The sequence below is a fragment of the Notolepis coatsorum genome, assembly GCF_963971535.1.
Source record: "Notolepis coatsorum genome assembly, chromosome: 10".
NCBI classification, from domain to species: Eukaryota; Metazoa; Chordata; class Actinopteri; order Aulopiformes; family Paralepididae; genus Notolepis; species Notolepis coatsorum.
In genome coordinates this window covers 84,972,858-84,999,147 of record NC_140174.1, presented here as the reverse complement: position 1 = coordinate 84,999,147, position 26,290 = coordinate 84,972,858, and positions in this window count along the sequence as shown.

The window sequence follows — 26,290 nt, the reverse complement described above, 5'->3', positions numbered from 1 at the left end:
GGAGCCATGATTTGACTTTTTTCAATTGTGTCGGCTACTAATGCATTTTAGCTGTGAAGGTAGCAAATTCCAATGTGTGGCTCCCTAGCATTTAAAAGAACATTTGCCCATATTTGCTTTGATGTCATGGATGACATAACGCAAATTATTCCAAAATGATGTACGATTTATTTAGAATCAGCTTAAAATGTTTGCATCTTTTTGCATGTAGCATAATAACAGACACAAAGAAGAACTTTGGCTGTTTGCCATTTTTAACTATAACGTTAGTATAATAATGTATTATATTGATATCGATTGTTTGTTGTCACTCACAGCTATCTTTATCTTTTGCGTAAATGTAGATTGACTTTTTAATTTTTTTTTATCATTTCTTATTATGATAATTTAGTACCATTTTGTGGTGACAGATGCACATTGCACTAGGAGCAAAACAACTCAACAAAACTAGACGTATTCTTCGCAAGGCTGGATGTAACGAACCGTGACGTCCGTACCGTGATGTCGTGGGACAAACACACATACCGTTACACCCCTAGGAGCCAGTTGTATGGCATCTGTGTTGCCTTTCTCAAGACGGAGTTCAAGAGATTTGGCCCGCCCCTATGACTGTTTTGATTGACAGCCAAGTGTGATTGATAGCTAGACTCATTCTACCATGCAGCGTAGCTTAGACATAAATTATAGTTATGTCACATAATGTTCACTGTCTCTGTACACAGAATAAGGTAACTATATTCACTCCAATAAATGATCACTTTCATACAAATATCAATGCTAATTCATCCCATTGTGACATAATTTGTGACAGCAATTATTATGAACGGTTTAGCTTGTGACTTCAAACCCTGGCCAACTATGTACTGTATGTCATTTCACACAGTGCCTAAATAACATTTCACATCCATACATCCATAGAAAGACGAGGCAAAACCTATTTCCACAATATGACCTCCTCAATATCACTGTGAATGGATGTTGCAGTGTTACAGCGTATAAATATCTTGGTGTCTGGATTAATGAGAAATGTACTTCCATGTAGACAATCATGTTAGTAAAGTGGGGCAGAACATTGGGTTCTTGTACAGACAGTGCTTAGTAGGAAAAGGGTTGTTAAAGCGGTTTCTCCTCTGACATGAGACTTAACATAAGACTCTGGAGATTAAACTGAATAAGGGCTGGCAGTGATTTTGGTGCGCAGGGTGGTCCTTGAACGGTACCCTCACGCTGCTTTGCTTACAGCCCTTGGAGACATTAGTGTGTGGAGGGTGGTTTGTAGGCCCCCTGCCATGAGGGATGGACTTTTTAGGCCGGTGCAGCCATCATGTTCTACAGTTATTTTTGGCCCAAATAAATGTTTTTAGTGGAGATATGTCCATGGTTGGCTAGGGGACATGAGTTTGGCAGGATTGGTGATGCGGTTCTTCTGGGACCCGTGGCTCACAGCCGCTTGTGGTGGGCATGTCCACAACGCAGGGCCATGCCCGGGGTGCGTGAACACTTAAGGCAACTAACATGTGCTTCCGCATTGGTCTGATTGGCCAGCGCTCTCCTTCGTCAATCCCAGCAGCTCTACGCACCGAGCGTAAAACGAAAACAGAAAGCCGCCATCTTTGATTTAATTTGCAGCAGGAACGCAGCAGGAACAAGTGCAATAAACAAAAAAGGATACAGTCACTGTGTATTCTGCCTCATTTATTGATGAGTATTCTGCCTCATTTATTGATGAATAGGAAGTAGCTCTACTTGAGGTCGTGTTAAATACGTGTGTGTTTTTAATAAACAGTATAACTGTAAAAGTAATGTGACTTGTCGGTCGCTAAACTAGACAAAGAGGTTTGAAAATACGAGCGTCTTGGCGTGTAATGACTAGCGATGAATTATGTGTTTTAAATATGTTGCGACCGTCGGATGTTGTTAAAAACGGAGGGATACTAGCTAAGGTGTGGGGAGTGGCGTAATATAAGTTGCGACCGTCGGATTGTTGTTAAAAACGGAGGGATACTAGCTAAGGTGTGGGGGAGTTGGCGTATATAAGTTGATTGCTTTAAAACGGAGAGAAATGTCGTATTTACGCTGTTTAAAACGCGGTGATGGGCGAAAATCTTTGGTTTTAGCTTAACGTATGGGTGGAGTTCAATTCGCGAGCGGGTAAGGGCCTACGTAATGTTTAAAGAACAAGATCTAAGGTTATGTGGAATTTACAAATATAGATGTGAAGAAAGATTTTGAAAATATGTTTAAATTTTCTTTTCTGTTAAATTAGATAAGTTGCCGGTGAGGTAACGTTAGAGTGACGTGGTGGGGGGGGGGGGGGGGGGGGGGGGGGCACTGTACACTGTACATTTGGTGCTCAAGTGCAACATCCCTATATATACTATACTCATGTACCATGTTCTACAGTAAGTGGGGAGTGTAAACATTTATAGTTAAGACAGTAGAACTTGCATTTATAGTTAAAGACAGTAGAGCTTGAATACTTTTCGATAGGGCTTTGATACAAACCGGTGCATGAGATGGGGTTCTATATGTAGAACATGGTACAGTAAAGGCGTGAGTGTAAACAGTGATGCAAACCCCCTCAATGTACAGTGATTCAAACCCCCTCAATGTACAGTTTCTGCACATTGATGCTTTATACTAGTGCAAGACAGTTTCGATAGGGCTTTGAATCAAACCCCCTCAATGTACAGTTTCTGACAGCTGGGCTGTGTTGCGAAATAACGTTATGAATAAAGCGCAAATAACAGCATATAACGTTATGAATAAAACGCAAAATAACAGCATATACGTATGTTATATAACTTTTATGAGTGAATCTGGTAGAGTGAATATGGTAGTTGTCTGGTAGAGTGGAATCGCGTTGGTAGTTGTTTTGATAAATATGTACATTCCCATTTCCGCGAGTAGATCGCTTAACATTACAAGGCTCGCTTGCGTTACCGGCGTGCGGGCGAAAAACGAGCGTAGCGTCACGTGGGGTCAGTGGGCCAATCAGAGCAATGCGGAAGCACATGTTAGTTGCCTAAAGTGTTCACGCGCCCGGGGTGCCTTTTTAGGGAAGTCCTGGGGGGGGAGGGAGGGAGGGGGGTCTTGTTTGTTGGTTGATATGTCCTGTGTGTGTTATGTGTGTTTTCTAGGGCTGTCAAGTTTAATCGATTGATAGCCTGTTACGACCCCTGTGTGTCTAAGGGTAAAGGGCTGTAACATAACAGTTGGTTGACAGAAAAGATGGACCACGTTTGTAAACAACAATGATATTTATTGAGAGATGCAAAGGAAGCACATGTAGCTCAGGGGTGAGCCCAGGCCAAAACAACAAACAAACACCACTATACTCCAAATAAACCCAATCTAATCTATGGTAAAAGAAATTACATTACCTAAACTACTCTTACCTAACCAAAACAGGAGAAAACAATATCCAAAGGAAATGGCAGCTCACCCCATCTGTGCTTCCTGAGAAAGAGAGAAAAACACATTAATGATACATACAACAAATGGAAACATAACAAAACAATCTATAGGTAACAATGCTCTCTCTGCGGCCATACAATCACAAAGGCACTTTCACTATTACAAAGGCCTATAAACAAAAAGGGATATTATCAAAGTACAATGCCACAAAATAACACTAGGCCTAGCCTCATGCCAGAGAGAGAGAGAAAACTGAAGGGAGACGCCATGTTTAACAGGTGTGTGGTGATCCATGATTGGGTGGTGTTGATGAGGTTGGAGTCTGGAAAACATCCACCAATCGGTGCTGTGCTGGGTAATGGAAGGGCAGGCCTGGCAGGGACCAATGGTGGAGGGAACAATGGCTGGAGGGAGGAAAGAAAATGGAGAACACACACACATGGAGACACACACTGGGGAATATATACATTGGGATGTAACATAGCCCTAGTTGTTACCTGTTGTGTATATGATTTAAAATTATATAAAAATTTAAAAAGTTGATAAAAAATTAAATAAACTGAATACTATATCCTCATACCGGTGGATATAGTATTAATGGATATAGTCAGTATAAAATAACTATTGGCAAAATCGCAGAGTCAATTTAGATTATTCTAAGCTCTCTCTCTCTCTCTCTCTCTCTCTCTCTCTCTCTCTCTCTCTCTCTCTCTCTCTCTCTCTCTCTCTCTCTCTCTCTCTCTCTCTCTCTCTCTCTCTCTCTCTCTCTCTATCTGAATATGACGTTTTGTTCATAAGTGAGACAACATTTTTGCTCAATGATTAAACAAATTGCTCCCTGTTCTTGATTGTCTGTCTGTCGCTATCTGTTTGTCTATTCAGGTGGTGATGTCATCATGATGCTGCCAGTATCCAGGCTAAAACCCCGCCCCCAGCCGGTCGGTATGGTGCCGTGGTCGTCTGTATTAGGAGTCGGTTGTGTCCCCGCCCCCACCTGGCTGTGTCTGGCCGGTTCAGCAGGAGGGCTTTACCACCATGCTGTGAACTCCGCCCCTATCCTCCTCTCAGCCCTGCCCCTTCCACACCATCTCTTCTCAGCTCCGCCCCTCCTTTCCTCCTCTCCTCCCTGGCCGCTCCATGAGCTCCCCGCGGGCATGCTGAGGGCCCCCGAATCACACTATGTACAGGTATCACACACCTAAAAAATAAAACACACACACACACGCACGCACGCACACACTCTGACATCACAGGTTGGGGTGTGGCAGGGCCTACAGCATGTTGAAAGTATTGTAGCGAACCAGAGTCGCCCAGACCACAGGCAACAGCGCTAACCAGTCAACTAAAAGGGCCGACCTGTTAGCCAAGGGCTAGGCATCCATGGTTGTTACACTATCAAACACGAGGGGCGGCAAAATGACTATGTGTTTAGTTACTCATTAACGGTAGTAGTAGTAGTAGTAGTATTAGGAGTAGTAGTAGTAGTAGTACTGCTGTACCTTTGCTGTATAATGACAATACATTTAAATCTAACATAATCTAGTAGTAGTAATAATAATAATAATAATAATAATAATAATAATAATAATAATAATAATAATAATAATAATAATAATAATAATAATAATAGTAGTATTAGTAATACTATTATTATTATTATTAGTAGTAGTATTAGTAGTAGTAATAGCAGTATTAGTAATAGTAGTAGTAGTAGTAGTAGTAGTAGTAGTAGTAGTAGTAGTAGTAGTAGTAGTAGTAGTAGTAGTAGTAGTAGTAATCATAGTAGTAGTAGTAGTAGTACTAGTACAGTAGTAGTAATCAAATCATCGTAGTAGTAATCATAGTAGTAGTAGTAGTAGTAGTAGTAGTAGTAGTAATCATAGTAGTAGTAGTAGTAGTAGTAATAGTAGTAATCATAGTAGTAGTAGTAGTAATCATAGTAGTAGTAGTAGTAGTAGTAGTAGTAGTAGTAGTAGTAGTAGTAGTAGTAGTAGTAGTAGTAGTAGTAGTAGTAGTAGTAATCATAGTAGTAGCAGTAGTAGTAGTAGTAGTAGTAGTAGTAGTAGTAGTAATCATAGTAGTAGTAGTAGTAGTAGTAGTAGTAGTAGTAGTAGTAGTAGTAATCATAGTAGTAGTAGTAGTAGTAGTAGTAGTAGTAGTAGTAGTAGTAGTAGTAGTAGTAGTAGTAGTAGTAGTAGTAGTAGTAGTATTAATCATAGTAGTAGTAGTAGTAGTAGGTAGTAGTAATCATATTAGTAGTAGTAGTAGTAGTAGTAGTAGTAGTAGTAGTAGTAGTAGTAGTAGTAGTAGTAGTAGTAGTAGTAGTAGTAGTAGTAGTAGTAATCATAGTAGTAGTAGTAGTAGTAGTAGTAGTAGTAGTAGTAGTAGTAGTAGTAGTAGTAGTAGTAGTAGTAGTAGTAGTAGTAGTAGTAGTAGTAGTAGTAGTAGTAGTAGTAGTAGTAGTAGTAGTAGTAATCATAGTAGTAGTAGTAATCATGTTGTTGTTAATTTCCCAGTGGGAGCGTCCGTCAGTCGAGCTGGTTCCTCTCCTCCCTCCGCTCTATCATTCCTCCCTCCTCCTCCCTCCTCCTCCCATCAATAAGGCCTCCTGGAGGAGCACTGTGCCTGAACACAAGGTACATCCATCAAGTTACTACTGGAAGTCTAGAGAGTACAGTTATTATAGGAAGCCTAGAGGATAAACAAATTATAGGAAGACTGGAGAGTACAGTTATTATAGGAAGTCTAGAGAGTACAGTTATTATAGGAAGACTAGAGAGTACAGTTATTATAGGAAGACTAAAGAGTACAGTTATTATAGGAAGACTAGAGAGTACAGTTATTATAGGAAGACTAGAGTACAGTTATTATAGGAAGCCTAGAGAGTAGTTATTATAGGAAGACTAGAGAGTATACATATGATATACTGGAGTTATGGTATGGTTATGGTATTGGAAGACTTGTTATTATAGGAATACTAGATGACATAGTTATTATAAAGACTAAAGGAAGACTATAGAACAGTTATATAAATACTAAAGAACAGTTATTATAGAAATACTTGAGAACAGTTATGGAAATACTAGAGAACAGTTATTATATGACCCTAATACAAACCTGGTCCAGCTACCTACCCATTAAACTACAACATATAGAACCTGTGGTTTCAGGTGTTTGACAGATGGCTGTCTCCAGAGGAAGTCGCTGTGTTTCAGAGGTGGGACAAGCCTCTTCTACTGACCAATCAGAGGCACGGTGGATTCATCCCCAGGAACCTTCTGCGTGTGTCACCACGACGCCTGTTTACAGGTTAATCTTCAACTCATATGTTTTCTCTAAGCAAACTAGCTGAAAATGTTTTAGTGTGTCTGTTTGTCTGTCTATCTCTGTGTGTGTGTGTGTGTGTGTGTGTGTGTGTGTGTGTGTGTGTGTGTGTGTGTGTGTGTGTGTGTGTGTGTGTGTGTGTGTGTGTGTGTGTGTGTGTGTGTGTGTGTGTGTGTGTGTGTAAAGAGAACATATTAATACATGTAAAGAGAACATATTCATACATGTAAAAAGAACATATTCATACATGTAAAGAGAACGTACGGTTATGTATATAACCATAGTTATATGAACATAGTGACGGTCAGCGTCTATTGCACATGCTTCACGTCAGTACTTGTGCACTGAATAAAAACTCTCAATGTACCTTTACATACCAACATCTGTCTGGCCACACCCCTATCCGCCACCTATATAAGCAGGGGTGTGGCCATACACTCACCTCATTCTCAATCTTTCACCACAAGGCAAGATCAAGGGCCGCAGTGGCGTCCAGACGCTGAGCGTCACTATGTTCATATAACTATGGTTATATACATAACCGTACGTTATATTTCACATAGCTCTGCTCAGCATATATTGCACAACAGGAGCTGAGCAGAGCTTACGCCCGACAAATGTACCCCACTGAGGCCCCCCACAACCATCAGAACCGGGGAGGACCCGAGCCCCCCCGACCCTCCCTATTGGAGGGAACCCTCCCTATTCGAGGACGGGAGGGAGACGGATCCGACTGTGCGAAGAGGAACTCAAGTAACTTAACGCACAGGGTGAGCAGACCGTGGGGTAGGTACCCACGACTACACACACGCACAACCCGCATGCCACCAGGGAACGAACGGAAGGAACAAACCTCGTTACCGACCCCCAAAAACACGGGGTCAAGAGCAAAACTCAACCCCGTGGCAAGGCCGTAGCAGCGGAGCGAGAAGGAGGACCCAGACCCAGAAGGGACTGGATCCCCCTCGGAAAAAGGGGGCCCGGAGAGGCCAATGACGCCACAGCATCGAGACCTCACCAGGCGGTCACTAGTGACACCGCCCCCCACATCGCCAGCGTATTCGGACAGGGCCCATCCAAGAGCAGGCCCTTCCCCCCAATAGAACGCCGCTTGGCTCACTGACCCTGGCATACTCAGGCAGTCAGCATGGCTGTAACTCGAAGCACTCAAGAGGATACACCTACAGCGGGAGCAGGCAGCGCACCGGGGAGACGACCTCCAGAAGCGGCCGATCCCTCAATCCAGGCAGCAGGCACTTGACCCGAGCCTGGAGCACTGCGGACGAGACAGGCGCCAAAGGGGTCAACTGAAAACAGCACCCCGGCGGAAGGGGCGTATGCTGGCATTGTTGAGCACCATGTCAAAGCCTCCACAAAAACCCCCCGACGCTCTAGAGGGGCCGAGGCAGAGAAGGCTGACACGATTGGCAGATGTCATGAACGTGCAGGGGCAGACTCAAACAGGTAACACAGGAGTTGACTCCGCTCCAACACACCAGGGAACCAACCACCCTCTTGGTTCAACATGAGGTGGTTGTTCCTATAACCCCTCAGGAAAAAACTCCAAAACACACCTGCGGGTATACACTGGCTATACCGCAGTACAAGTGTTTCAGTTTTCAAAAAGGGGTTAGCCCAGGCCTACGGGTCGATGAAACAATTTCGGACCGGGCCCGGCGGACCGGGACGTACACAGGGATGCCAGAGGAATTCCAAAGAATCACCTCAACAGCCATGCTGAACAGGAGAAGAGAGGGGCGAAAAGAATGGAGAGACCAGGCCCCCTCAGCCTTACAGTGAGGGGTAACACTCAGTAACACAACCACGAACATCTCCATAACGTCAAAACCCTGTGACACCCGGGCCGACCCGGCATTTTTCCCCCTGAAAAAAGCACAAGTCCCTCAGGGTACCAGAACAGCAGATCTGCGTCCCCGGCGGACAACGGGTTTAACTGATCTGGACCGGCGCGACCAGAACCAGTCCTGTGCCATAATCACGCCGACATCCCCAACAGTAGGCGGGGGGTAGGTACGCGTGTCGATCTAAAACAATATAGAGGGCGCCACCCAGACGGTCCCTTATGTACCGTGCTTAGTGGCCCACCCCAAGGGCGTGAGACCCCTCTACCTATGTTTTGATCTATTCCGTTAACATCCCCCAGATATGAACGAGAATTCGTCGAGACAAACCTAGTAAACTGGCGCTCAGAAGAGACAAACTCCATCCCAGTTGCCCCATAAAAACGCAGTTTTAATGATGAGCAACCAAGGCGCGCAAGCCTCAACCGTGATTCTTATCAGAAACACCCAGGGCCAGCACTATGTACACGTCGAGACCCAACACATCAATGGATAGTCTAACAAGACACCAGATACCGTTCCTCCAAGCCGCCTGGGGGAACGACAAGAAGCAGTTTTTTTTAATTTTTTTAATTTTTTTACAGAAAAAAGAAAAAATAATATGAACATGGGTCCCATGCGACGCGGCTGAGGGAAACACCACCCCGCCAACCACACTTCATAAGAGGGGACGGTGAGCGACGTACCCCTATAACGGGGGGAAACCCATAACTCAACAGACCTGTAAGGCAACAAGTCAGGGAAACCCTAAACAATACCCCATCCACCTCTCCAAAAAGGAGAGGACGGAGAACCCCCAGAAAGACTTCCCACTTGAGCAATAGATTGAAAAGACACATTGCAACCACATACAACAGAGCAGAACTTCTTTTTAAGTTCTACTCACCTTGACAATCTGAGGAGGAGGCTCTGAAACTCTGAGGAGGCTCCCTCACTGGGAGGGAGGGTCTGAACTCACAGGAGGCTCTGAAACTCCCTGAGGAGGAGGCTCTGAACTCCCTGAGGAGGAGGCTCTGAAACTCCCTGTAACAGAGGTCCATAACATGGAACCTGAATAACCCACGGAAGTCTTACCAATAGAAACGCGCCCAGTGACGTACTCTATGGCGGGGGCATTTCCGCGGTCCACACGCCCAATCTTTCATGGTGTGGGACCAGGAAACTCCCCCCCCCCCCTACCCTGTAACGTGCTGATCCAGCAACGTGACAGGAAGCCCGAAGGACAGGGGGTTTTAACCCCTGACCAATCAGAAAAGGGGAGGAAGGTTTACCAGTTCACCCCTTTACGACCCCTCACCCCTGATACGATGTAATGACAAAGTAGAGCCATGACACCAGTCATAGCATGCTACATGAAGCGTTTAACAGCTTCACATAGACTCATGTGCGAAACCTGCTATCTGATTCTTACAAAGAAAAAACACAGACCCAGAGAAAACAGCCATCTGATTTTTACAACGAAAAAACACAGACCAGAGAGGGCCCCTTTAAGAGCCCCGGTACCAGACTTACACATGTGCCTACTGTACTTCACTAACGAAAACAAAGCACCCATGCACTTGACCAGGCCCGCCCCAGTGACCTCCTATAAGGCACCAGGCGTGGTCACACTCGCCCTTCCTCGGGAAAAGTTTTCCATCAAGAAAAACCCCCTCAAGGGACCTCAGGGCGCGCTAAGAGCGAGACGCTCAGCCAGTACTCATATAACTAGGTTATATACATAACCTATCATTATATGGTCGTACTGGCGAATCGCGTCAAATCGAGATATTGGGACAGAGCAGACGCGAGGCCCGACAAATGTACCCCCTGAGGACCCGCAAGCCATACCACCAGGGGGGAGGGGAGTCCCGTTACCCCCCCTTCCTAGCGAAGAGGGGGCGGCAGTCAACTCCACCCAAGTGCGAAAAAGAGGGAACTAGGGACCTCTAAAACGCACAGCACAGGCGGGACCACGTGTGACACATCACCTCGTGGCACACACCCACACATCCCTGCTAACCCACCGAAGGTTGGGACGCAGGGGAGGTCCTAGACCTCAGAACCGCCTGGGAGACAGAACCCCCAGTCATGTCCATGAGGCAAAACCTAACGAAGGGACCCGGGGAGGACCAGGAGGCCGCAGCACAGATGTCCTCCACCGAGGCCCCCCCTAACAAGGCGGCAGAGGCCGCCACCCCACGAGTGGAGTGCGCCCTGACACCTCCATGGGGGGCCAGCCCAGCCAACGTGTAGCAAAGGGCAATGCCCTTGCACAACCAATGTGACGGGCGCTGTTTCGACAGTGCCTTACCAGCGCGAGAGCCACCGTAAAACAAACAAAGAGCTGATCGGTAGCCCTGAGATCCTGAGTCTGGCTGAGGTAAACCACCAAAGCCCGGACTGGACACGACAGGTGAAGGCTCGCCTCTAACTCACCAGCGTGAGGAGGCAGATGAAACGCCTGCACCACAATATCCCTGGAGCGAAAAGAGCTCCGGATATTTTTTGGCACGAAGACTGGATTAGGCCTCAGAGTCGCACCGCTATTGACACGAATAGACAAGCACTCAGGCCGCACCGAGAGAGCACAGAGCTCACCCACGCGCTTAGCGGAGGTGATGGCCAGCAGGAATGCAGTCTTGAAAGACAGCTGTTCCAAAGACGCCTGCTCAAGAGGCTCAAACGGAGCCTCGGACAACCGGCCGAGGAGCAGTTGGAGGTCCCAACTCGGAGACAGAGAACGTTTCACCGGCTTAAGGCGCCAAGCAGGAAACGCTTTACAAGAGGGTGGCTGAACAACTTAACGCCCTCAAACCCCTCATGACAAGAGGATATAGCCGCGGCATACACCCTCACCGTCGAAGCCGTCAGTTTATCCAATATAGACTGAAGGAAGGAAAGGACAGCGTCCAGGGGGCAGGACACCGGGTCCCAGCCCCCCACCTTACACCACTCTTGGAAAATACGCCACCTACCCGCGTAAACCGCGATAGTGGAGGGAGCATGCGCGTTCCGGATGGTGGTCGACCACAGAAGGGTCCATCCTCTCCAGACTCACCCTCTCACCAGCCAAACCATCAGCGGCTGGCCCAGCACAGGGAACCGCCACAGAGACCCGTGCGCTTGAGAGAGGGCCCGCGATGACCAAGGAACAGGCCACGGCGGGGCTACCAAGAGCTGGATCAGGACCGGGAACCACACAGCTGCGCCACGGTCCGGCGCGATCAGGATCAAGGTCATGCGCTCCCGACGTACCCGCTCCAACAACTGACCTATCAGATGTATGGGGGGAAAAGCGTACAGAATCCCGGGCGGCCATGGATACATCGAGAAGGCATCCACCCCCAAGGGAGGATCGTCCCCCCGACTGATCGAGAACCACAAGGTGCACTGGTGAGACTGTCTGCTCGCAAACAGATCCACCATGCCTTCCCCGAAGCGGTCCCAGACCTGTCTGACTATGTCTGGACGTAGTCCCCACTCGTCGAGACGAGGACCGCCCCGCGACATCACATCTGCGGCCACATTCTCCCTGCCAGGGATGTGGAGCGCCATCAGGCTGCGCAGATTGCGAGACGCCCACAGGCAGAGCTTGAACGCCGCCCGGTGCAGACGGATCGAGCGTACTCCACCCTGTCTGTTGATATACGCCGCTGCCGTCATGCTGTCCGTCCTGACAAACACGTGCTCGCCCACCACCAAGTGGCCGAGCCGTTTGAGGACCAGGAGGACCGCCTTCAACCAGGGAAGCATGGACCGTCCAGCTTCCCCCCACTGCGTTGGTCCGACACGTCCCCCCCCATCCCGTGAGGGAGGCGTCGGTGAAGACCGTGACGTGTGACCGCCTGCCGTCCATGGGGACCCTGCTGGTGAGGGTACCAGGCCTCCTCCAGTAGGCGAGATCCCCCCGTATCGACAAGGGAACCTTCAAAAGTTTCCACTTGTCTCTCACCGGGTCTATTTTCATACTGGAAAACCACCTCTATATCCTCCTCATGAAGAGGAGGCCAAGAGGGACCACAGAGTGAGCAGATGCCATCATACCGAGCAGGCGCATCACATACACCGTAACCGCCCCGCCAGGACGGAGACCCCTGAGCGCGTTGAGGATAGACACTCGCCGCTGCTCCGAGAGGGTTGCCCTCATGGGTCTTGAGCTTAGAACCAAGCCCAAGTACTCCACCTGTTGACTGGGAAGAGGCGTACTCTTCTTCCAGTTCACAGCAAAACCCAACTTGGTGAGGAATTCCACCACCAGCCTGGTATGAGACCTGGTATGAGACCGGCTGAGGAGCAGAATGTCGTCGAGATAATAATTTGTATCCCCTGACGACGTATAGGCTCCAGCGCAGTCTCTACGCACTTGGTGAATGTGCGGGGGGCCAGAGAGTAGCCGAACGGCACCCTCAGGTATTCGTACGCCATGCCCTGAAACAGGAACCGTAGGTATTTCCTGTGAGGAGGGAAAATCAGGATGTTAAAATACGCATCCTTCAGGTCTATGGAGGTGAACCAGTCTCCCACCCTGACAGCGCTTAACAGGTGTTTGACGGTCGACATTCTGAACCGTCTCGCCACAATCAGACGATTGAACTCGGACAGATCCAGTATAGGTCTGACACCTCCTGTTTTTTTGGGCACCAGAAAATAACGGGAGTAGATGCCCGACATCGCATCCTCCCGTGGGACCACGACTACGGCTTGCTTCACCAACAGAGATTGGATCTCGTCGGCCAGAGCTGTCACTGCTGCCGACCCTGACAACAGGGTCTGCACCAAACCTGAAAACGGAGGGTGGGGTTGTGCGAACTGCAAAACAAGCCCCCGCCTCAACGTATTCTCCATCCACTTCGACATATTGCACTGCTGTAGCCATGTGATGATACTCCCAAAGCGCACCCGCCGCCATTTGGCGCTGGCCCGCAAGGAACTGTAGATAGGCAGCCCGGTCCCACCCGCTGTGCGTAGCCAACTCTGGACCCGCTAACCGTGCGGGCAGGGCGTTTCATGGAGTCGGGACATCGGTCCCTGATACAACCCACGAGGCAATCGCACCCAAGGGGGGACCCCGACAGAAAGGGCCGGTTTGATACAGGAGAAGCTGACATCATACCAGGTGACAAGAGCTCCCCCACTGAACACCCCTCCAGCATGGACCGCTGAGGGGCTGTTTTGCAGCTGGACATGCAAGGTGTGAGGATCAAGCCAAGGCACACCTGCCTTGCGCCCTGTTGTCAGCCCATTTACCCGTAAAAAGGGTAAATAAGTCTCAGCAAAACCCCCCACATTAGCTACCGACTGACCTTCATCAATGAATCGGTTAAGAGGAGGGAAAAGCGGTGACATCCCACAGTGGGGAACAGTGGAACAGTGACCCAACATTACAGCATTAGCATTAGCAGCGCGCTCCAGGATAGCCGGGAAAACGTCCAACTCAGAGTTACGTTTACCCAGATATCCTGCCCCTTGCGCCAATACACAACTCGGTTGTCTCACAGGACAACAAGCATTATTACTAACGCCAACATTAATGCCTGATGGCACAGAGCCTACCTGAGCGCGAGTTAGCCCGGTAGCTACACATTGCGCGACGTCCCTCGACCTGCTGTCAGAAGACGAGGAAACCCCAGGACAGACCCGACGTGCCGTTGGAACATGCCGAGAAGATTCCAGGGGCTGGAAAAATCTCTGGCTCAAACCCAACATTGTTCAATTTCTCTCTGCATTTCATAACAGCTAGTTACATGGGATGCAAAGCACGTCCATGATGGAAAACGAAAACTGGGGCGGGGCCTGGTCAAGTGCATGGGTGCTTTGTTTTCGTTAGTGAAGTACAGTAGGTACTAGGAGATGAGGTATATCTCGATATGGCGGAAGAGCGAGACGCGATTCGCCAGTACGACCATATAACATATTCATATATTTAAAGATAATACATTCCTATATCTAAAGAGAACATATTCATTATGTAAAGAGAACATATTCATATATGTAAAGATAACACATTCATTATGTAAAGAGAACTCCAGGATGAGAACTAGGGTTAGACACGGTCGAAGAACAATGGACTAGAGAACACTACGAGAGAGCAGAATAACACAACTAACTGGGAAATACGAAGTTACGATCTGGCAGCCTCATGACATCTGGGGTGGGGTTATATTACTGACGTAATTGGCCCACAGACGTCAATCAGCTGCTCCGCTGACAGCAGCACACCTGCACTCTGCACCTGACTGAACGAGAGAACGAGAGAGAGAGAGAGAGAGAGAGAGAGAGAGAGAGAGAGAGAGAGAGAGAGAGAGAGAGAGAGAGAGAGAGAGAGAGAGAGAGAGAGAGAGAGGGAGTAGCCAGGTAGGAACCGTGACAACTGCAGCTTATTCTAATTTACAAATGGTAATTTCAGTACAGCTCTTGTTTGCAATGAAGGCCCAGTGGCGTTTCCCCTTCAGCTAAGTGATGACATGCCCTCTGTTTATATACACTGAACAAAAATATAAACACTTCTGTTTTTGCTCCAATTCTTCACAAGTTGAAATCAAAGATCTAAGACTTTTTAAATCTGTGTTAGTGAGCATTTCTCCTTTGCCGAGATAATCCATCAACCTGACAGGTGTGGCATGTCAAGATGCTGATTAGACAACATGATTATTGCACAGGTGTGCCTTAGACTGGTCACAATAAAAGGCCACTCTAAAATGTGCAGTTGTATCACACAGCACAATGCAACAGATGTCACACTTTTTGACGGAGAGTGCGATTGGCATGAATGTCCACAGCTGTTGCCCGTGAATTGAATGTTAATTTCTCTACAATAAGCCGTCTCCAAATTCATTGTGAGGCCGGTTGGATGTATTGCCAAATTCTTGAAAACTATTTTTAAACCTTTTGTGTACATAGAAAAAGTCTTAGATCTTTGATTTCAACTCATGAAAATTTGGAGCAAAAACAAAAGTGTATTTTTTGTTCAGTATAGTTATGTCACACATAGTAAAACAGGACCTCCAGTTCAAACAATCTTTTTTTAATTTTAAATTTACATTTTTTTGAGGCCCCTCGTCACTAGAGGCCTTTTGGAGGTCCCTCGTCACTTGAGGCCCCAAATATATATATATATATATTTTTTTTTTTACTTTTATTTTAAAACATTTGGAGGCCCCTTGTCACTAGAGGCCCCACATTTTATTTAATTATTTTCTTATTTTGGAGATCGATGTCATACTGTGACACTGAAATGAAAACATATTTCATCAACTAAAATATTTAGTCAACAAAAATATTTCATCAACTAAAATATACAGTACGTCACACCCTGCCGTCTGCAAGTGGCTAATCTTGAGTATTTTTTCTCCTCTTCATAAGAGTTTGAGGTTTTCCCGTTTGAGGTAAAAACAGCAATAAAAAAAAAACTCCACATCCCAGCCCCGACGCCTGAATACTTTTACCAACAGATTTCCAGTTCCGCGTTCGCGTTCTACGCTCTGATTGGCCACTGACGTTTCTGGTAGCGCCAATCGTGTGACGCCTCTTTCTTTCCACCGGTTAGCTTAGGCACTCTTTCGAAGTTGGTTAAGAGAGTTTGTCTTAGAGCAGGGCTCTAAGCACGGCTGCTGGATTCTTCTCCACTAGGGGCGCTATACCAAACATTTTGCAAACATGTACAAGGCACGCATTGGCGAATATTATCACCATTGCCATCGATCAATATATGATCACAGTCAGTCAAATGCAACCACGTTTCCAATAGCCCAACACAAACACGCTAAGCTCTCTCTCTCTCTCTCTCTCTCTCTCTCTCTCTCTCTCTCTCTCTCTCTCTCTCTCTCTCTCTCTCTCTCTCTCTCTCTCTCCTCTCTCTCTCTCCTCTCTCTCTCTCTCTCTCTCTCTCTCTCTCTCAGATCGATTCAATAAGAAACACATATGTATATATTGTCATTTTAAACAAGTTACCATTCATTGTCTGAGTGGTTATGCTCCACCCGCGGCGAAATTAGAGAGAGAGAGGAGAGAGAGAGAGAGAGAGAGAGAGAGAGAGCAGAGAGAGAGAGAGAGAGAGAGAGAGCGAGAGAGAGCGAGAGAGAGAGAGAGAGAGAGAGAGAGCGAGAGAGAGAGAGAAGGAGAGAGAGAGAGAGAGAGAGGAGAGAGAGGGGGGAGAGAGAGAGAGAGAGAGAGAGAGAGAGAGGAGGGAGAGAGAGAGAGCGAGAGAGAGAGAGAGAGAGAGAGAGAGAGAGAGAGCGAGAGAGAGACCGAATTAACTCACTGTTTACGTGGTCCACTCACTGTTGTCCCGACTCCCCAGACTGTTGATGTATATCAAGCCGGAGGGCTTGATAAAGTGTATAATCCGCTGTTGATGATGTATATCCAGTCCACTGTCCAGACTGCCATATAGCTTGTTAGCTGTTAGCAGTTAGCACCACACAACAAGTAGTTTGATGTCTTTGTCCATTTCCGCGTCGAACAGACTGCAAACTACCTGGCGTTCTATCGCCATGCTCTAAGACAAACTCTAACCTTAACCAACTTTGAAAGAGTGCCTAAGCTTAACCGTCGAAAGAACTTGCAGTCACGCTCTAAGACAAATAGCTGACAACAACAACTCACAACAACACAACTATCTCTACCTAGAAAACCTAAATCGTAACAAAAAAGTGGCGTCGGCCAATCAGAGAGTGTCTCCGCGAAATGCGGCTACGGAAAAAAAAACTGACGTCGGCCAATCAGAGAGCGTCTCCGCAAAATGCGGCTACAGAAATTCTTGACGCTGCTGCCTAGACCGCTTCAAATCGCGCCCAGATTCCAACATAATAGTCATATTTCAACGCACAACGCGCTACGCACTGATTGGCTGCGACGGATACAGCGATCAAACAGTGACGCGCACTCAGAGCGCTATTGCGTCTAGCCCGGGCTGAGAAATAAAAAATAAAAAAATAAAAAAAAAAAAAGTGAGTCACTTCCTGTTCAGGAAAACGAGTATTTTTTCTTTTATATATTAACGTTATATTGTGCATTGGAAACACAAACATACTTAAAATGAGTAAATATTATTCATTTTAAACATGTTTATATTATTTATAGGGCTATAAAACAAAAAACTAAAAAATTATTTTTCTTGTTCTCTCTCTCATATAACCAGGGCAGGGCCTGAGGGGGGGCGGCGCCCGAGCGCCCCTAGTGGCGAGCCGCCACTGCTGCCCTGATTCCATACTCTAACCGTAACCAACTTCGAAAGAGTTGCCTAAGAAACGTCAGTGGCCAATCAGATCGCACCAGAAACGTCAGTGGCCAATCAGATCGCAGAACGCGAACGCGGAACTGGAAATCCGTTGGTAAAAGAATAGACGCAGCCCCGACACGAATGAGGCAGATTGGGATCATTATTCATGACAGACAGCAGAGACACGCCGGTGCTGATAGCGGATTATCATCAAGCTCCCCCTAGTGACTAGGGGCCTCCACTACACACTAGTAAAGTAAAATAAAAGAAATACGAAAAAAAAAAATATATAATCAGATCCTCATCCAACGTTTACTTTCACAGCATCTATAGTGACTACTAGTATCATCTCATCTCTTCTCTATCTATTTTTATTAATTTTTTGTATTGCAAATAAAATATGATTGATTGTTTGATAATGAGGGGTGAGAGACGTTGAGTCTACGTGACACTGACGTCCAGGTCCAGGGGTCACTGTCAGGTCAGGTGACCACTGACCGCGAGAATTGCACTTGCAAGTTGATCAAGTAGGCTAAGACTCGAGTAGTACTGTATGATCATATGAGACTCAAAAAACATGGATAAAAAAGTTAAACGGTGGGAAAGCGGAGCTGCGAAGTTAAAATCTAAACAGGAAAGGGACAGAAAGAGTGCGTTACTTCGGCAAAGCATACCGACTATCTCTACTTTTTTCACCCCGTCAGGTAAGGAGGAGGATAGCCCCCTGGCTAGCACTAGTAGTAGCAGCAACGTTAAAGAGGCTGAGCCAGGCGCCGCGGGCAGAGAGGACGAGAATGCTAACGTTATTATTATTGATGCTAGCAACAGAGAAGAGGCAGCGGCAGCCTCTAGTTCAGCCGGCCCACCACCACCAGTGGCTGCCACCTGTTCGTATACGCCCGCCGCATCTCCACAGCCCAGCCCCAACACCAACACGAATGACTCTGACTCTGAGGCAGACCGCGATGATGACAGCCCGCCGCCGGCGGTTCTTGAACATGAAAACCAGGAGGATTGGTTGGACAATGTTACGGATCCAGCCTTTTTTTTTTTTTTTTTTTAGTGACATAAAAATGCCAGTGTGTGGGTGTGGGGGGGGGGGCTCCACAAGAATCTGGCCTGGGGGCCTCTGAATTCTTAATCTGGCCTTGCTCCAGTTCCATGGTTCCACAGCTTTTAATCAGTTATTTTCTTTTCTTTTTCTTTTCTCATAGTAGGACAAGAGTATTCATCTCTGTTGTGTCACCTCAAGTTTCAAGTTTCAAGTTTGTTTATTAATTATCACAATAAAATACGCATACTTTACGGTGAAATGCTTGGTTCTGTATGAGCCCCTGAGAGTGTGCTTCATACAGTAAAAAAAAAAAGTAAGTAAAAAGTAAGTAAAGAGGAATATACAATATACATATATATACAGTACAATATACAATCTAAAGTACAACCTAGGTACAGTCTAAGTACAGTGAGTAAAAATGAGTAAACAGTACAATGCAGAAAATTAGGTACAAAACTTTGAGGTAAGGTGCAATTGCAAACGAGGTATGAATGTAGTGCAAATCTCTTTAATAATAGATAAATATAATGTAGTGTTAAAGTGTCTAAAGTGAGTGTGAGTGGGATAGAAGCTCCTTCTGAGTCTCTCTGTACTGGCCATGAGACTCCGGTAACCGCTTGCCTGACCGCAGCAGTTCAAAGAGGCAGTTCTTTGGGAGTCTTTGGTTATTGTCTTAGCTTTGGCCTTGCAACGCTTGTTGTAAATGTTCTGGAGAGTGGGAAGCATGAATACTTTCGGCAACCAACATTCCCTTCCGCATTGCTCTGATTGGCCAGCGTTGGCCAGCGCTCTCCTTCGTGAATACCAGCTCTACGCATGAGCGTAGAAGATCGCAAGTCACGTGAAACACTGCAGACCACTGATTGGTCAGAAGAGAGACCAGTCACTCCGTTGGAGGCTCTCCACAAAAACAGGAAAGCCGCCATCTTTAAGGCTCTTGCATAAGATTTCATTTGCAGCAGGAACCAAGTGCAATAAACAAAAAAGGATACAGTCACTGTGTATTCTGCCTCATTTATTGATGAAACAAAACCGACATCAACACAATTTGCCACCGAGCGGAGAGTTTAGTCCACAAAAAGATCGCTGACTTGTTAAGCTTGTTGTTAGGTTAGGTGCTAATGTTGTGCTAGCGTTTTTGCATGGCTATCGTACATAGCGTGATCAATATAACTCGCTATTGATTGTTTGTACTAGTAACTAATGGTTAATGCTAGTAGAATAGACACAACGTGAGGTAATCACCATCCATTTTAAAACCGGTTATTACCTAATGCTAACGTTAGCAGATAGACGCGAGACTGGTAACGTTACAGCTTGTTAGCCTTAATGCTAATGCTAATAGACGCTAGAGCCTAGGTAACGTTAAAGCAATGAGAGGTAATGTTAGCGTTAGCAGAATAGACACAACGAGAGTCTCGTTAATGTTGTTAATTGATTGATTGAAAACCGTGTTTTACTCTGGCTTGCGCCTAGCTCGCGGACATAGCTATGCTGGAGCTCTCAGCTGTACACAGGGAGACAAGTACGAAATGCGCATAATGCGCATGCGCGCGTTACCGGCGTAGGCCGCATTATCGCTTGGCAATCAGAGCAATGCGGAAGGGAATGTTGGTTGCCGAAAGTATTCACGCGAGTGGGAGCCCACCTCCAATTGTGTGTTCGGCTGAACGGATCACTCTCTGTAGTCTGCTGCGGTCGTGGGTGCGGTGCTATTCCCAAACCAGGATGTGATGTTACCAGTCAGGATGCTCTCTATTGTGCATGAGTAGAAGTTCTTAAGGATCTTCTGACTCACTTTGACTTCCTTAGGCGCCTATAGGAAGTAGAGGCACTGCCGTGCCTTCTTCACTACACTGTCAATAGTGTGGTCCCATGTCAAGTCCTTGGATATACTCTGAGGTACTTAAAACTGTTCACTCTCTCGACCGGTGCCCCGTCGATGCTGAGGGGGCTGTAGTCCCTGGCCCCCGACCTCCTAAAGTCCACAATCATCTCTTTCGTTTTGCTGACGTCCAGAGAGAGGCTGTTCTCCTGGCACCACAGTGCCAGGTTCTCTACCTCTCCACAGGTAGGGCCCTCTCATCGTTTGCAGAGAACAGGCCCACCACAACTGTCTTGTCAGCAAACTTGATAATTGTGTTGCTGTTCCGCTGTGCACACAGTCATGTGTGTACAGCGAGTAGAGGAGGGGGCTCAGAACACAGCCTGGGGGGCACCTGTGTTGAGAGTGATGGATGAGGAGGTGCTGTTGCCTGCTCTCACCACCTGGGGTCTTCCTGTCAGGAAGTCCAAGACCCACTGGCAGGATGTCGTAGTTCACGCCCAGGTCTCTGCATGTGGCACGCCATCCTTTGACTACGAGCTTGGAGGGGACTATGGTATTTAATGCTGAGCTGTAGTCAATAAATAGCATTCTCACATAGTTCCCCTGCCTCTTGTACAGGTGTGATGCTGCTGTGTGCAGCACATGGGCTATGTCGTCCTCCGTGGACATTGACCATTATGTACATGGCGGCCATTTTTCTTTATGGTCAATTAAGAGCAAAGTGTGAATATGGTCACTTACCTGTGTTGCTGGTCTTGTGCCTTTAGGCCTCACACTTTTTTAATAATTGACATTGACTTAGCACTATTACTTTGTTTCGTGATTTATTGAAGTTATGAATATTGACTAAAGAACCTCCCCTTGTTTTATTAATATTTCCATGGTTGTAAGTGTGTTTAAACTCGCTGTTTCTAACATCCAAAGAGGTTAAAGCTGAGAACGTACTCCCTATATCTACACAGTACAGCCAATGTGTCCTCACTGCTACCGCATCATTAGAAGCAAATTGAGAAAACTCCCACCTTTTTTCTACACCACTGCTTCTTCCTCATTTGAAATTCAGTGTTCCATTTGTTCCATTGGGTTGGTGTGAACACAGTATCATTCACATCCCATCCATCCCCCCTCTCCTCCGGTGTTCCCCAGGGCTCTGTCCTTGGCCCTATCCTCTTCATCATCTACCTCCTCACACTTGGTCGGATTCTCCCGTAAATACAACATCAATTTCCACTGTTACGCGGACGACACCCAGCTCTATGTTTCCTCCAAACCACTTCCACCCTTCCTCCCTCTTCGATCTGTGCCTGTTTACAGGAAATCAAATCCTGGTTCACTTCAAATTTCCTCAAACTAAACAGTGATAAAACAGAGGTAGTCCTCATTGGCTCCAAGTCCACACTCACCAAGCGCCCCAGTTTCACCCTCACCATAGACAACTCCTTGGTTTCCCCTTCCCCCCAGGTCAAGAGTCTGGGTGTCGTCCTCGACAGCACCCTATCATTCCATTCCCACATCAAATAACACCATCCGGTCCGCCTACTTCCACCTTCGCAACATCAACCGTGTAGAGGCAGAAACCGACTTGGTGGATTTATATATTATTATTTATATATATATTATATTATATATATACATTAGAACCTTTAGACGGTCTTATATTAGAACCTTTAGACTGTCTTATATTAGAACCTTTAGGACTGTCTTATTGTTAGAACCTTTAGACTGTTTGGCCACTAGAGGGCTCACCACCCATTGCAGCCCACTCCTATAAATGGCCAAGGTGATCAACGGAATCTTATGCACCTGCGGAGGACTTACCTTCAACGCTGTCTCACTGTTGGAACTGTTTCACTGTTATACTGTTGGAACCGAGCACGGAGCAACTGACGACTGTTCTGTGTAACCTTTATTTTCACTATCACTATCATTTACCCTTGGACAACAATAAACCTGTAAACCGAACCGGCGGCAACTTGGACATTCAATTCATTCACATCACAACCTTGGTACAGTGTAAAAAGGCAAAAGCGGGTGCATCGTGGACGACTGTCAGCACACAGAGGAATGGCAGTCGGCCACTACAAACCGCCTCCGCCCTTCACTCACTCCCACAGCGCCGCAATCCTGGTCCACTCCCTCGTCACTTCCCGCTTGGATTATTGCAACTCCCTCTCTTTGGTCTCCCCCACAAACTCCTCCATAAGCTCCAACTGGTCCAGAACGCTGCTGCCCGTATAATAACCAGAACCCCTGTCATCAGTCACATCACCCCGTCCTACGCCAACACTACACTGCTTCCCAATAAACACATAGACTTACAAGATCCTCCTCCATACATTCAAGGCCATCCACAACTTCGCCCCTCCATACCTGTCCGACCTCCTCCACATCAACATTCCCACCCGTGTTACGATAGCAGGAAAGTGGGAGTTCCAATGGTCGAGGAAAGAGACAGAGAAGTGTTTGCTCTTCAAAACAAGGTATTCTCTTTATTAAGAGAACAAATAGTAACGGAATATATAGACGCCAAGCGTCAACAGAGAACAGAACAGAGAGTTGGGTCAGCACTCGTTCAGGCGGTCCTGCTCGTAGGATATAGTGAAGCTCTAGCAAAGAACAAGAGACATTCATTATAAAGCCACATTCCAACATTCCACGTGTCAATTAGTGACAGCCAGAATGACAGCCAGTGACATCTTCCAGATGTGACAGACAATCAGTGCGAGACAGCAAATCAAAGCGACATACAATTAGTGCAATCCAAACAACAAGGTGAAGCAATCCAGACAGACAGTAGGGTACCATCCTAAGGTAGGACAGGACCCCGAACGTTACAGTATCTCGCCCCGACGAACGGCACCTGACGTTCACCTAGGGGCCTCGGGATGCAGCCGCCGGAAATCATCGATCAGGCTGGGATCTAAAATATCCCGTTGAGGCACCCAAGAACGCTCTTCTACCCTGTACCCCTCCCAATCCACCAAGAACTGAAACCCCCTACCCCTCCGCCTACAACTCAGGATCCTCCGCACCGTATAGACAGGCTGACCATCAATAATGCGGGGCGGAGGGACCGCCGGAAGTGGCGGGGACAAGGGCGATGAGAGGAATGGCTTCAACAGCGACACATGAAACGTCGGATGAACCCTCATAGAGGCCGGAAGGCGTAGCCTGTAAGCCATAGGATTCACCCGATGAACCACTTTAAAGGACAGGACCCCGAACGTTACACACCCGGTCCCTCAGGTCTGCCTCCTCCATCAACCTGACGTCCCCCAGCCCGTCTGTCCACCATGGGGGTCAAGAGCCTTCAGCTGCTCTGCCCCCCGCCTCTGGAACTCCCTCCCCCCAACACCAGGAACATTGACTCCATCATCCCATTTAAAACCACCTCAAAACCCACCTGTTTAGCAGGGCGTATGTCTGATTAAATTTTTTGTTTGATTTATTTTTTAATGGATTGTGATTGTAAATGAACTGTTTTTAAATTGTTGTACGGCGACCTTGAGTGCCTTGAAAGGCGCCTATAAATAAAATGCATTATTATTATTATTATTATTATTATTATTATTATTATTATTATTATTATATTATTATTATTATTATTATTATTATTATTATTATTATTATTATTATTATTATTATTATTATTATTATTATTATTATTATTATTATTATTATTATTATTATTATTATTATTATTATTATTATTATTATTATTATTATTATTATTATTATTATTATTATTATTATTATTATTATTATTATTATTATTATTATTATTATTATTATTATTATTATTATTATTATTATTATTATTATTATTATTATTATTATTATTATTATTAATCTAACTCAGGTCTGCACCAAACAACCACCCTGGTCTTCCTGTTTGAGTAACTCTGGTTCTAGACTTAGGAAGCCAAGTGTGTGTGTGGTAGTCTTTAAAATAGCAGATTTGTCTCAGGACACACAGAAATACACACAAACACACACGCAACGCACACCGACAGGTGTGGATTATAATGTGAATTTGATTGGCTAGTTTGGTGCAGAGCAGTGGATCATTGTGGGTAAATGGTTTATGCCGTTTGAGAAAAGATACACATACACGCACAAAAACAAACCTCTCCTCTCCCCATCAAGGTATGATAGGTTCATGGTAAATTTCAGTTTTACTCTCATACCATCCATTTCATAAATATGTTGTGTATAGGAAAGCAGTTACACACTCTATTTATATAGAGAGAAAGTCTTCATCGTCTTATTATCCCTAAATCACGTTCATCACATCCCTCACTGTATTCTAACCCACGTTCATCACATCCCTCACTGTATTCTAACTAGGGGCTGTCCCCGACTAAGGATTTGTATAGTCGACTTGTAGTCACTAAAATTTGCCGATAGTCGACTACTATTACATTTTTTTTTTTTTATTTATTCCATTTGGGCTGTGGTATACACTCATTGATACATCTTGATATTTGTCTACTCTAGTGTGTTCATTAGATGGGTGAAATCCTCTTTCAGTGCCTCTGTGCCTGTTTTCTTAGGCAGTTAGCCTCGCTGGTATGTGTGCCATTAGCCTTAGCCATGCTTCTAGGCCTCTTTTCTTTTGGAAGGAATGATAAAAAAATATTATATTTTTTTTTATTATTTACTTTTTTTGCATTCGACTAATCGGGGTCAGCCCTAATTCTAACCCACGTTCATCACATGCCTCACTGTATTCTAACTTTAATCCACATCATCACATCCCTCACTGTATTCTAACTCTAACCCACATTCATCACATCCCTCCCAAGTATTTTTGTATTTTTTGTATTTATTTATTAACAAAAATAAAAATAAAAAATTATTAAAAAAAACGTAATAAGTTATAACCATATATATATATTTTTTCTCCACTTTTTCCCCAAATGTTTCCATTTTTCTCCCATCCCAATTTCACCTCGCCAATTCTCCCTTAAATTCTCCCCTCCCCTGTCTCGAACGTTGCTAGACTATGCCTCCCACTGGTCGGCTGCAGTGAGGACCAAGCCTTGCATCACGTGTCCCTCCGGTACACGAGGAGGCAGCTGTCGCATCTTTTCACCTGAACAGCGCAATCTCTCAGTGGCGAGGAATAACGCGTGGGAGGCTCACGCTGCCCCCGATACTTCCTGATTCTGCTGTACAGGCGCACCAACCGACCTGTAGGAGTCACTGTCAACAACGTCCAATCCCCATCATCCACCGGCTTTCCCACCCCTAACACTGCCAATTGTGTTAGTATGAACGACCAGCCAAGCCGGTAGCAACACCGAGAGCTGGGCTCGAACCCAGCATATCCTGCGTTAGTGGCGAGCGCCTTGCCCACTGCGCCATTTAGCCGCCCAAGTTATAACCATATTGTGAAGGAGAAGTTAGAAGCCTAGAGGCTTATCGAGAACTTCCCCTGTTTTGTAAAATCAAACATACAAAAATACAAAAATATACATGTTATAAAATACCAGAATACATTCAAAAGGTAATGTGAATGTGGAGATGAAAAGGGAGAGAGATGATTCTGAGGTACATTTTCCCCAGTGTGCCATTTCACAAGTGTGCACCACCATCATGCA